This window comes from Mobula hypostoma, chromosome 11 (assembly GCF_963921235.1).
Source record: "Mobula hypostoma chromosome 11, sMobHyp1.1, whole genome shotgun sequence".
NCBI lineage: Eukaryota > Metazoa > Chordata > Chondrichthyes > Myliobatiformes > Myliobatidae > Mobula > Mobula hypostoma.
The window spans coordinates 93357375-93371487 of record NC_086107.1 but is presented as its reverse complement, the minus strand read 5'-3'; the positions used below and the strand labels follow the sequence as shown (position 1 = coordinate 93371487).

The following is a 14113-nucleotide window of genomic DNA, read 5'->3' as shown; positions in this document are numbered from 1 at the left end:
ATTTATGGAGCCTGTTTCAGTGCAGTCGCCCAACTTCCCTCAGAGCAATGAAACAGACAGCAAATTACTGAACGTGGGGATCTGAGGCTCCTTCTGAGTGATATTCAACCTGATGTTGAGCTGATATCACTGCCCATCCATCTCATTGAAAGATGAAAAAGCAATGAAATAGTGAATAGTTGGACTGCTAATGTATGTCTGAAATTGTTTTTACTGTAATTAAATAAAGAAATCATTTTATTTGTAGCTTTAAATGGATTTGATTAATTTTGGCAATTATCTGTCACTGCTTTGAATTTGCAGTTCCTATTTTCTTTCACTGTGCATCGTAATTCAAACTTCTTTATAGTTCTTATGTAATGGTTGGAAAGGGAAGGGCTGTGCTGGGATGTGGTTTGGGAGCCAAGGGAGCATTAATCCAAAAAAGTTTTTAAACCTCTAGTCTGAACCGTTTCTATCCATGTACCTGTCCAAATGTCTTTTAACTGTTGTTAATCTAACTGGCTCAAACATTTTTCAATGTTCAGTGTCATCTTTTCAATAACTTCTAGTTCCCTGGACCTGATTGTTTCACTTTCACCATGGATGTCCGTCCCTATACACCTCCATTCCGCTTCAGGAGGGCCTTAAAGCTCTCCACTTCTTTCTAGATAACAGACCCAACCTGTTCCCCCCAACCACCATTCTTCTCCACCCGTTGGAACTTGATCTCACTCTCAAAAGTTCCTCCTTCGGCTCCTCCCACTTTCTTCAGATCAAAGGTGTAGCCATGGACACTCGCATGGGTCCCAGCTATGTCTGCCTTTTTGTTGCCTATATGGATCAGTCTATGCTCCAAGCCTACACTGTTATCATTCCCTAACTTTTCCTATGCTATATCAATGACCGCATTGGGGCTGTTGCCTGCATCCACGTTGAGCTCGCCGACTTCATCAACTTTGCCTCCAACTTCCGCCCTTCCCTCAAATTTACCTGGTCTATTTCGGACATCTCCCTCTCCCTTCCCGATCTCTCTGTCTCTATCCTTGGAGACAGTTTATCTACTGATATCTTTTCAAACCCACTGATTCTCACACTACCTGGACTATACCTCTTCCCACCCTGTCATTTGTAAAAACACCATCCCCTTCTCTCGGTTCCTCCATCTTCATTGCATCTGCTCTCAGGATGAGGCTTTTCATTATTGAACTGAAGAGATGTCCTTCTTCAAAGAAAGGGGCTTTCCTTTCTCCACCATCAATGCTGCCCTCACCAGTATCTCTTCCATTCTGCGCATTTCTTCATCGTCCCCATCCTCCTGCCACCCCACCAGGGATAGGGTTCCTCTTGTCCTCACCTACCACCCCAATAGCCCTCTGTGTCCAGCACATATTTCTTCATAACTTCCGTCATCTCCAATGGAATTCCAGCACATCTTTCCCTCCTCCCCTCCCCTTGTCCATTTATCCTTCCCCACTGATCTCCCTTGCTGTACTTAGCTTTGCATGTGGAACAAGTGTCATACCTGCCCCCACATCCCCTCCCTCATTACCATTCAGGGCCCCAAGCAGTCCTTCCAGGTGAGGCAGCACCTGTGAGTCTGTTGGGGTCATCTACTGCACCTGGTGCTCCTGGCATTGTCTTTTGTATATCGGTGAGATGTGACGTAGATTGGGAGCCTGCTCTGCCAAGCAGCCATGCTCCATCTACCAGAAAGAGTAGCATCTTCCGGTGGCCACCCACTTCGATTTCACTTCCATGGCCTCTCCTACTTCCGCGATGAAGCCACATTCAGGTTGGAGGAGAAACACCTTACATTCCATCTGGGTGGCCTCCAACCTGATGGCCTGAACATCGATTTCTCAAACTTCTGTAATTGCCTCCCCCCTTCACTATTCTTATTCCTGTTTCCCTCTCTCACCTTATCTCCTTACCTGCCCATCACCTCCCTCTGGTGCTCCTCCCCCTTCCCTTTCTTTCATGGTCTTCTATCCTCTCTTATCAGATCCCCCCTTCTCCAGCCCTTTATCTCTTTCACCAATCACCTGCCCAGCCCTTTACTTCACCCCTCCCTCTCTCCTGGTTTCACCTATCACCTACCACCTCATACTTCTTCCTCCCCTCCGCCCACCTTCTTGCTTCCCAACTTCTCATCTTTTTCTTCTGGTCCTGATGAAGGGTCTTGGTCCAAAATGTCAATGGTGTACTCGTTTGCATTGATGCTGTCTGGCCTGCTGAGTTTCTTCAGCATTTTATATGTGTTGCTTGGATTTCCAGCATCTGAAGATTTTCTCATCTTTGCCTCGAACATTCCCTCTGGCAGATCATTCCACATATGGACTGTACTCTGGGTGAAAATTTTGCCGCTCGGGTTCCTCTTAAATCTCTCCCCTCTTGCTCTGAACTTATGGTCTCTAGCTTTGATTCCCCAATCCGGAAATGGGCACCACGGTAGAGTAGAGTGATGTTATTATAGCTTGGGGCATTTCCGAGTTCAGAGTTCAGTTCCGGCGCCGTACTGTCTTCCCTATGGAGCGCGTGGGTTTCCCCCAGGTGCTCTGGTTTCTTCCCACAGTCTGAAGATGTACTGGATAGATTAATTTGTCATTGTGATTAGGCTAGGGTTAATTAGGTTAATTAGGTTTGTTGGGGGTTGCTGGGGCTAGAAAGGCCTACTCCTCCCTGTATTGCTAAATAAGTAAATTAAGAAAGAACTGATTGGATTCACCCTATCTATGCCCCTCATGATTTTCTGCACCCCTATAAAGTCACCCTTTTGCTTCTAAGAATAAAGTCCTAGCTTGCTCAACCTCTTTCCATAACTCGGTCCTTTAAGTCTAGGTAACATCCTCGTAAACCTCTCTTCTTGTATAACCTTTTTTTCAACTTTATAATTTTTTATGCATTGTACTGTATTGCTACCGGAAAACAACAAATTTTATGACTTTTGTCAGTCACAATAAACTTGATTTTGTTTCTGAAAACCTTTTGAAGTTGTCTCCTGGGACAATTTCCTTCCTTTTTTGTATCCTGGGATTGTTTGAGAGGACGGTATGGAGGGTTAGTTATTTAGAGAGGGAGCTTGGTAGCAGGCCCTTCTGGCCTAATGAGGCCAGACCACTCAACTACACCCACGTGACTAATTAACTTACTATCCCAACCACCTTTGGAATGTGAGAGGAAACCCACGTGGAGATGGGGTAGGACATACCAACTCCTTACAGACAGCAGTGGAATAGCTATATTTATCCCATGCTGGGTGTGTGTGACAGGGCAATGTAAAGGGAAATCTCCCTATCTACCCCATGCTCTCCCTGTCCCATCGGCATGTGACAACGTTGATGATGCTGAGTGATGAGATGGGAGTTATGCTGATGTGACCACTTGAGTTAGGAGGAGGAGCAGATCAGTCAGCCCCAGGAGATTTGAGGAGTTTTGTAAGTCAAGAAAGATCCGAGCAAATTTCTGCAGAAGTACCGTGGAGCGCATTCAGACTGGCTGCATCACCACCTAGCCTGGAGACTCCAATGTACAGGATCAGTAAAAGCTACAGGGAGTTGTAAACATGGCCAGCTCCATCATGGGCATGAGACCCCCACCATTTTCAAAAGGTAATGCCTCAAAGAACTGGCATCCTTCCTGAAGGGTGCTCACCGTCTGGGACATTCCCTCATCTCATCAGGGGGAGGTTCATATTCCACATAATAATCCAGAAAACCTTTCCTTGAACTGTTTCCAGTACAGTAACTCTCTTCCTTACAGAAGGAGACCAATATTGCACGAAACATGCAAGATGCGATCTCACAGTTGCTCTATATAACGGAAACCTAATCTCCCTACTTTTGTATTCAATCACTGATCAATAAACAACAACATTCTGTAAGATTTCATAATTACTTCTTGTGCCTGCACACTCGTCTTCTGCAGGTAATGTGCCAGGACACACAGATCTCTCTGTGTCTCAGAGCTCTGCAATATCTCTTCATTTAGATAAGCTGCCTTTTTTCAAATTCACATTTTCCTACAGCATTCTTCATTTACCATCTCTTTGCCTGATCACATAATCTAGCTGCACTTCTCAGAAGTTACTTTCCTTCCCATCTTTGTGTCATTGGCAAATTTAGCAAACATTCTTTAGTGTCTTCATCTAAATACTGATGGAAACGGTTAAAAGTCGAGGCGCCAGCACTGCTTCCCCATTGCATGCTGCTTGTTACATTTTATTCTGTAATTAATATTGTAGCCCAGTCATCTACTGCTAGCTACACAAATGTATATGCAAGCATCTACACACACACTCACACACGCACATACGCGCACACACACACACAACGCATACAGACATATACTCATGCACACTCTCACCCACTAATGCAAAAACACTTGTGCATACATATTTTTACACCAGCAGACACACATACAGATACACACACACACACACACACACATGCACATGTACACACACACACACACACACACACACACAAAATATACACACATATACTCATGCACGCACTCACACACTAATGCAAAAATACTTCTGCATACACATACACATTCACACATACGCACACACATTAAGGTAATCAACAGTCTCACAGACAGATACACTTGTGCACACACATACACATTGGCACACCAATAGACATATAGACACACACAATGCAACATTCGTGCAAACATAATTGTGCATACATATACACACACACATATACATTCACACACTAATAGACACGCAGATACACACTCACTCGTGCACACACAGCCAAATGCACACAATTATAACCTGTTGAGGAAAGAGCGAAACTAGTGATTGAAATAATCTCAGGGGCCAGTATGTGCACTTGGATACTTGGTAGGAACAGGAGGTAGTTTGGACTCCAATGTAAGTAGCCTATTACATTCACTAACTCGTGAGGCTTGTCTCAGTCACCCAGTGACCATGGCTGCCACTCAGCATGGGGTCACCACATTCAAAGGCAGAATAACGGAGACAGTTGGCAAGAAAGTTACGAAGGCATGAACATGACAGATTACAGATGTAGTTAACAGAAGGCAGCTTTCAATTTTTCAGATTAACATGCATTCATCCAAAATGAGTGAGAACTATACCAGTGGGATCAGACTCGACGCATCTCTAAGCCGCTGTATTTCTAAGTGTTAAGCTGCAAATTGCCTGTTATTGGTTGCAATATGTTCGCTTGCTCTGCCCGGTGCCTTCCCGAAACAATCAGAATTTCTAAAAGCAAACTTTGTACCCCTGAACTCTGTTCAGGTCTTTCCACCCTTAATGACATCTGGAATCTGGCTTGGGTGTTGGACTACAGTAACATTATGGTTATATCACTGGAGTAATTATCCGGTGCACAGATTAGACACAGAGCAAAGCTTCCCCTAAAGTGCCTGTTCTGAAGAAAGGTTATTGACCTGGAATGTTAGCTGTCTATTTCTCTCCATATATATCGCCTGTCTCTAGTCTCTTCTGTTTCATTCAAGTTTATCAGCATCTGTGGCTTTTTTTCCTTTTCTAAAGTTTTCTCTTCAGTAACAACAAATTGCCCGGAAGCAGGCAAAACATATGTTAAACACAAAGATGCCTCTAACTTCCAGTAGTTTCTCCCCCACCCCCAACCTCCTTTCTCACTTTCTCCATTCTCCATTCAGGCTCTCATGTCACCCCTTCTCTTCTCCTCACCTGTCCTCACATCCCTCTGGAGCTCTTCCTCCTTCCCTTTCTCCCATGGCCCACTCTTCTTTCCTATCGGATTCCTTCTTCCTCAGCCTTCCATCTATCAGCTCCCACCTTCTTGCTTCATCCCCTCTTCCCCACCCACCCCCTTCCCACTCACTTGGCTTCACCTTTCAGCTTGTACTCCTTCCCCTCTCCCCACCTTCTTATTCTGGATTCTTCCCCCTTCCCTTCCAGTCCTGATAAAGGGTCTCAGCCTGAACTGTCAGCTGTTTATTCCTCTCCATAGAATCTGCCTGGCCTGCCATGTTCCTCCTGCATTTTGTGTGCGTTTCTCAAGATTTCTAGTATGTCCAGAATTTCTTGTGTTCATATTAAAAGAAAGATCTCCCTCGACATTTTCTCACCATGGAAGACGCGACAAGTTGAATATGTTGCCCCATTAAACATTCCGGATTCAGAGACCATATGGTCAAATGCAGATTAATCTGCATAATCTCCCTGTGCGTTGTCCTGTCAAATATCCCCAAGTCAGGAACTTCACCAATCAGATACAGAGTAAGGTTCCCTTTACATTATCCTGCTGTCTGAGAGAAATGTTCCTCTGTGAGTGAGGCTATGCAGTAAAAATTCTACTGTAGCAGCAATAGTTTATGAATTAAATTAATCAGAAATTTATGTAGAACATAAACACAAGGTTCTGCAAATGCTGGAAATCTAGAACAACACAGACAAGACGCTGGAGGACAACAGCAGGACAGGCAGCTTCTATGCAGGGGAATAAACTGTCACCGTTCCTGTCCGAGACACTTGATCAGCACTGGAAAGGAAGGAGAAGAAACCAGAATAAGAAGGCAGGGCAGTGGGAGAAGTACAAGCTGGCAGGAGATGGGTGAGACAAGGTGAGGGGAAAGGTGGATGGGAGGAGGGAGAGTGGGGAGGGACAGACTGGAGGGAGAAAGGGAGGGGGAGTTTTTATAAAATGGAACTTCTGATTGTTGGGAAAAACCCTTCTTGTTCACAAATATCACATAAGAAGGACATTTCCATCTTAGTGCATCATGGCAACTGCTCTGAATGCAGAAAACTGCAGGGAGTTGTGGACACAGCCCAGCACATCCCAAAAGCCTGCCTCCTCTCCATTCTCTCTGTCTGTATTTCTCATTACTTGGACGAAGCAGTCAAAGACTCCACCACCCGAGACATTCTATCTCTGCCCTCTCTCTTTGGGCGCAAAATTCAAAAGTCTTAAAGTACAAACCAGCAAAATGAAGAACAATTTCTATCCCAGTGTCTTAAGATGATTGAATGGACCTCTTGACCTCACAATTTACCACCTTACTGTCTGCTAGCACTGCACGTTCTCTATAAAATTTTATTCTTCATTCTGATATTGTTTTTCCTTGTACTACCTCAATGCACTGTTGTAATGGAATGATCTGTATATGGCATGCAAAACTAATTTTTTCATGGTACTGCACTTCAGTACGTTTGAAAATGATAAACCAATTTGTCTGATTAATTTGTCAAGTTTTAACCTCATTGGCCTGTGTGTGGTTCTAGAAACACAGCAGCTACCTTCTGAAGTGGCCCAGACAGCCACTCAGTTCAAGGGGTAATTAGAATGGGGCGAAAACACTCACTGTGTGTTAAAATGGAGTTACAACGTGCACAGTATTGATTGAGTTGACTAGATGTTTACCAGCCCTATCACATGAACTTTCAGCTACCATGGACAGCTCCACACCTTCCTGAATCTGCTACTCCTGCCTCTCCTTTATCCCTCAAATTTCCAGGATGGCAGGAACTAGATTGAAATTTTAAGCAGCTCATATTAAAATTACCTTCTGACACATTTGGTTCTGAAAGAAGATTAATAAATCTGCCTGAAATACATGGACAATTGCAGCTACTCTTCAAGGCTGTATTGCAATGCAAGGTAATTTCTCAGCTAATTTTAAAATTAAATCTCTCTCCATGTGCTTCCGTCACTGATTAATTGGAAAGCTCGGATATGTCTTGTAGAGTGCTGAATGTTTTAGTGATTGGAAATCAACCTCAAATCCTACTTTGCAAGCCAAAGGAAGTCTGTTATTTCTGGGTGTGAACTCTCCGTCGTCAGTGTTTTAAAAGTCAAAGTTAATTTATTATCAAATTACATATATGTTACCATATACTACCTTGAGATGTATTTTCTTGCAGGAATTCACAGTAGAACAAAGAAATACATAAAATTTATGAAAAACTACACATAAATAAATATTATTAAACAATATGCAAAAAAGAGAGTACAAAAAATATAATAATGCTGGGAGTTGTAAGAGTCATTAAAAGTGAGTCTATTGGTTGTAGTGGTCCTGAATGAAGTTAGCCATGCCAGTCAAGACCTTAATAACAGTTCTTGAACCTGTAGGTGTGGGACCTCAGCTGCCTGTACCTCCTGCCTGATGGTAGTAATGAGAAGAAAGTCTGGCCTGGTTGGTAGGGGTCCTTGTTGATGATTGTTACTTTCTTGTGACAGTACTCCATGAAAATGTGCTCAGCGGTGGAGAGGGCTTTGCTAATGATGGACTGGCCTATATCTACCACTTTCTGTAGATGTGGATACTCCCGGGCATTGGTGTTTCCATAAAAGACTGTGATGCAGCCAGTTCTGTTACTCTTATCAACAGTACTGGGGTATGAGTGGGAAAACTGAATTGGATAATAGTGTACTTTTGAGCTAAGTGAGCCACTTACATACCCTTAGGTTCCAGTCCACTGTCTTAATTGGTAGCAATTTTCGCTCTGAAGTCTGAAGGTTAGTGGTAATGCCACTTTATGAATGGAAAGTAGTCATTGGCTTCAGACCTGTGAAAAGTGAATATCCCCTCTCTGGGCCAGTTCCTCAGCTGCATACCCCACAAGTGAAGCCATTCAGCCACTTGTTCTATGCTGGTATTCATGCTCACCATTGCTCTGATCACCATCTTATTGCTATGAAGATGAGACGCAAATATCCCACTTTACAACTGCGACCACTATTCAAAAGTGCCCAGATATATAAAAACACTAGAAAGTCTGCAGATGCTGGAAATCCGAATCTGTTTCAAGCCAAGACCATTTTCCAGGAACCATTTATTCATTTCCATAGATGCTTCCTGACCTACTGAGTTCCTCCAAATTTTTGTGTGTGTTACTTTAGGTTTCCAGCATTTGCAGAGTCCTGAAGAAGTGTCTTGGCACGAAACGACTGTTTGCTAATTTCCATAGTCCCTTCAGCATTTTGTGTGTGTTCCTTCAGATATATTAAAAGGTATTTTGTAGCACCCTGAGATGGTGAAAAATGCTGTGAAAATGTACTGCATTTTAATAGACTTTTTAGAGTTGTGCTACGATTGCAGCAGAAAAGGTCATCAGCTGCAGTCTACCATCACTGTGGAACTTGTGTGTGTCCAGGACAAAGAAGTGGGCAGAAAAAATCATTGTGGACACTACCCACATTGCAAACTGCCTTTACCCAAAGCTCCCATCTGCAAAGTACTATAGGGCTGTCAAAACAAAAAACCTTCATAGCAGCTAATCTGATCAGCTAATTTTGCATGCTATTCCCTAACCAACATACCATAGCAAATTCCTAATACATACAATGGACTTTCAGTCGTCACTTCATTGGATACCTCCTCTGGCCACTGAGTGTATGTTCATGGTCTTCTGCTGCTGTAGCCCATCTGCTTCAAGGTTCAACATGTGCATTCAGAGGTGCTCCTGCACACCATTGTTGTAAGACAAGATTATTTCAGCTACTGTTGCCTTCTCATCAGCTTGATGTCTGGCCATTCTCCTCATGAAAAGACATTTTTGCCCTAAGAAATGCCTCTCACTGGATCACTCACAACACGTTGGAGGAACTCAGCAGGTCGGGCAGCATCCGTGGAAAAAATCAATCGATGTTTCGGGCCAGAACCCTTCATCAGGACTGAAGAGGGAGGGGGCAGAGGCCCTATAAAGAAGGTGGGGGGAGGGTGGGAAGGAGAAGGCTGGTAGGTTCCAGGTGAAAAACCAGTAAGGGGAAAGATAAAGGGGTCGGGGAGGGGAGACAAGGAGGTGAAAGGCTGGAAAGGTGAAGAAAGAATAGGAGAAAACACAATGGGTGGTAGAAGGAGGCGGAACCATGAGGGAGGTGATAGGCAGCTGGGGGAGGGGGCGGAGTGACATACGGATAGGGGAAGGGAGGGGGAGGGAACATTGACCGATCTTTTCCACGGATGCTGCCCAACCTGCTGAGTTCCTCCAGCGTGTTGTGAGTGTTGCTTTGACCCCAGCATTTGTGTTTATGCCTCTCACTGGATTTTTTTTTCTCCACGGTCAAGGTCACTTAGATCACATTTCTTCCCCATTCTGGTATTTGGTCTGAACAACAACTGAACCTCCTGACCATGTCTGCAAGCTTTTATGCACTGAGCTGCTGCCACATGATTGGCTGGCATTACCGAGCAGCTGTACCTAATAAAGTAGCCACTGATGTTTATGGTTAATGAAGTTGACCCTTGATCTTTAACAATTTATTGAAGACCAATGCCAAATCTTTCGTCTGAAGACTCATCGTCGGCATTCCAGTATAAAGCAGAGCAGTGTTGATGAACTGTCACCGGCCTGAAACCTTAACCCTGCCGATTTATCCCCAGGCTGATGAAGGATCTCAACCCAAAACTTTGATTGTTCGCTCTCTTCCACGGATGCTGCCTGGCCTGCTGAGTTCCTCTCGCATTCTGTATGTGCTTCACAACCGCTGCCTAACCAGCTGAGTATTTCGCTTTCTTACTTTCTTCGAATAACACCTGCACTGACAGTCAGTATGTGTAAATATAAGAGATTCTGCAGTTGCTGGAAATCCAGAGTAACATACACAAAATGCGGGAGGAAATTAGCAGGTCAGGCCCAATCTATGGAGAGGAATACATGGTTTATATTTTGGGCCCGGACTCTTCATCAGGATAAATATACCCACAGACCTACAACGCATGGACGCAGGATACTACAACGGTTCAGAATCATAACATAAAAACTATCCACCCCACCCCGCACAGTCGACACATTTTTCGGAATAATACACGATAATATAACATAGCACAGTGCAGGCACACTCTCCTCGACCCTCCCCACCCCTCACTGTGATAACATAAAACATAGCACAGTACAGGCCCTTCGGTCCACAATGTTGTGCTAACCTTTTAACCTAATCTAAAATCAATCTAACCCTTCCCTCCCATATAACCCTCCATTTTTATTTAATCCGTGCCTACCTAAGAGGCTCTTAAAAGTCCCTAATATATCAGACTCTACCACCACTCTCTGTGTAAATAACCTACCTCTGACATTCCCCCTACACTATCCTCCAATCACTTTAAAATTATACCCTCGCGTATTGCGTAAAATATCCCGCATCGTTATTTATCCCGCCAGGACTGAAGCGATGGTCCTGTTAGCAAATCCCGGAAGGAAGTTAGAAATGCAGGGTGGGAGTTGGAACAGAGTCGGGGGCTGGCAAACGCTCTACCCGGTCAGAACGCCCCGCAGAGTGAACGGGCCGGCGAGGACCAGACGTCCCCAGAGGATGTGCGGTGCTCGGAGTGTTAACAAATGGTTTACAGGTTTCTTCAGACTTCACGTCAGGCGGCATACAAGACCCGGGAACACACACTGTAAACTGCAACTCACGTTGTACATGACACACAACCCACGGCACGGGTATCACGCCAAGCACAGCCAGCGCACAGCGCAGATACCCGCGCACAGTGCCTCACAGCTACACAGATCGGAATGCAAACTCAGCGCACCACCCACACCGTACAGACACCTCCCTCCTCCCCCAACCCACCTACACACACAGAATGCAAACACATCGCAGCGCAGGGCACAGATCGCACATAGACTCACATACCGGAGGTTGCTCATACATTGCACACACTGTATTCAGCCTAAACGCTCTCTCCTCTCGATCTCGTTCTGTAAAAATGCCCTTTTCATTTCGTTCTCGTTCCCTTTGTCTGTCCTCTCGTCCTTCTCTTTGCTTCCATACCCCCTCTTTCCCCGCAGGTTTTAATTTTAAGTTGTTGCCCTCAGCCCCCACCCCCCCACACACACATACTGGGGTTTATGTGTGCGCGCTCCTCGTTCTCCTTCCTCCCCTTCTCTCTCGGGTTCCTTTGTCGATCTACCCCTACTCCCACCTCTGCTCTGTGGAGAATGTGTGTGTGTGTGTGTGTGTGTGTGTGTGTGTGTGTGTGTGTGTGTGTGAAAGAGAGAGAGAGATTGTGTATGACTGTGTCTGTGTGGTAATCTGTCCGCCAATGTGTGTGTTTCTGATTGTGTGTGACTGTGCGTATGTGTGGCAATTTGTAAGTGTGTGTGTGAGACAGTGTGTATATGTGTCTGTGTGGTAAATTACCTGTTAATATGTTTCTATGTGTCTGTGTCTGTGTCCGTGTGTGTGTGTGTGTGTGTGTGTCCTTTCCCATACCTACGTTCATGTCTCTCTGTATTTTTTCCAGACTGTGTGTGTGTGAAAGAGAGAGAGAGATTGTGTATGACTGTATCTGTGTGGTAATCTGTCTGCCAATGTGTGTGTTTTTGATTGTGTATGACTGTGCGTATGTGTGGCAATTTGTAAGTGTGTGTGTGACAGTGTGTATATGTGTCTGTGTGGTAAATTATCTGTTAATATGTTTCTGTGTGTGTGTGTGTGTGTGTGTGTGTCCCTTCCCATACCTACGTTCATGTCTGTCTGTATTTTTTCCTGACTCTGTGTGTGTGTGAGATCAGGTATCCTCGTCTATGTTTCCCAATAACGAGTGTCCTCTGCGTCTGATTCTGTACCCCCTCCCTCTCGGTCCCTGTTTCTAACTCTATTCTCACTTGCTCACCCTCTCCCGTGTCGCAGCCGTTCCTCACGGGAAGGTGGGCGCCTTGGCTTCATCGCTCTGCCAACTTCGCTCTGTCCATTCACTGCCTTCCCCTCTCCCTGTGTGTTTCTGTACATCTTCTCTCTCTCTCTCTCTCTGTCTCTCTCTCTCGCTCTGTGCCTCTCTGTGACACCCACCCCCTTTCCTCCGAAGAAGAATTGGATTCCTACAAATCCAATTCCCGGACCGTCCTTTACATAAAGGTCAGAACCTTTACCCTGTGGAAACCACAGTACACCCATTGCCCTCGATGTATTAAAAGGGAGGGAGTCATTCTGATATATTTATATATATAAAACCTTCAGAGATGAACGCTCAACGACACGAGTGGATGCACAATCGAATGCCGTTGTCTGTACTCACATGCCCAAGGCGATTCCCACTGCTCGCCAGCCCGTTGTTCCTCCTTCTCTTGCTCCCTTCTCACTGCGGATGTTTTTTTTTTGCTCTCTCTCCCCCCTTTGCCCCACTCGGTTATTACGCGTGCACTTCACACCCCCTCGGGCTGGGCTGCGTTTTCCATCCGATCCCAAGCGGCAGCGCCGCGGCCGCAACCCACGAGTTCGCCGGGTCCGGTGGGGAGCCGGAGCAGTGGTAGAGAGGACACAACCCCAGTGGAGGGGGAGAAGGTCGCTTCTCTCCCCTTCCCTCCCTCACCACTCTCTCTCTCGTCTCTGGATGGCTGCTGTCCAGTCTACCTCTGCAGGAAGCCAAACACAGCAGTAAGATACAGAACCGAATCGCTGGCATGGAGCTTTCTGCCTCTACCGTAATGTGAGGCAGAGAAGTCACAGCATTCGGACCTTCAAAATGTCCTAGGATCTTTATGCATTTAAATACGGGGCTCTTAGTTACGTGCGCCACGTAATTGTCCTGCCGTTTTGTGGGGCAGTCGGTGAAATGCTAACGCACCGAGACCCAGTGAAATTAATTCAGAAATCCGACCGAGGTTCTCGGCCCAGAACGTCACTCTTCATTCCTTTCCATTGATGTTGCCTGACGTGCTGAGTTCCTCGAGCGTTTCGTGTGTGTTGCTTCTGAAAGCAAAATCGTGCACGGCTGTGTTGGGTAGACTTTGTCTGGTCTCGCAGTAAAATTGCCTTAAATGCATAGAAGAATCCAGCAAAGCTAATGGGGCAAATATCCAGCCAGCCAAGCCCTGGTGGCCTTGGTAGAGCAGGCAGGGAAGGTCCCTGAGGGGACAAGGAAAACTTCTTTCCTGCCAATGTACAGTGAGTCGGGAATGAAATCAGATAACTCCAGGAACAGTCGGCAGGTCAATCAGTGTCTGTGGAGAGAGGAAGCCATCCTCCCCCAGTCTGTGAGGCTTCTGAACACCCTGAACACACACACACACACACACACACACACACACACACACACACTATATATATACCAGGGTCTACCACACCAGACAAGACCCAGGATGCAGACTGTGCAAGGAATACAGCATACACTGAATGGCACAACCAAGTTGCAGGAATTGTGTACAGGAACACCT

At 45.4% G+C, this 14113-nt stretch overlaps 1 protein-coding gene across 1 annotated transcript in view; it reads right to left on the bottom strand.

Moving 5' to 3' along the window:
• The window catches only part of lrrc4ba (leucine rich repeat containing 4Ba), a 246298-nt gene extending 232958 nt beyond the window's left edge, over positions 1-13340 (bottom strand). Inside the window, exon 1 of the mRNA XM_063062536.1 lies at positions 12976-13340. The gene's annotated coding sequence lies outside the window, so the exon portion shown is untranslated. The remainder of the gene's footprint in view (positions 1-12975) is intronic.
• Between the last annotated feature and the right edge of the window lie 773 nt (positions 13341-14113).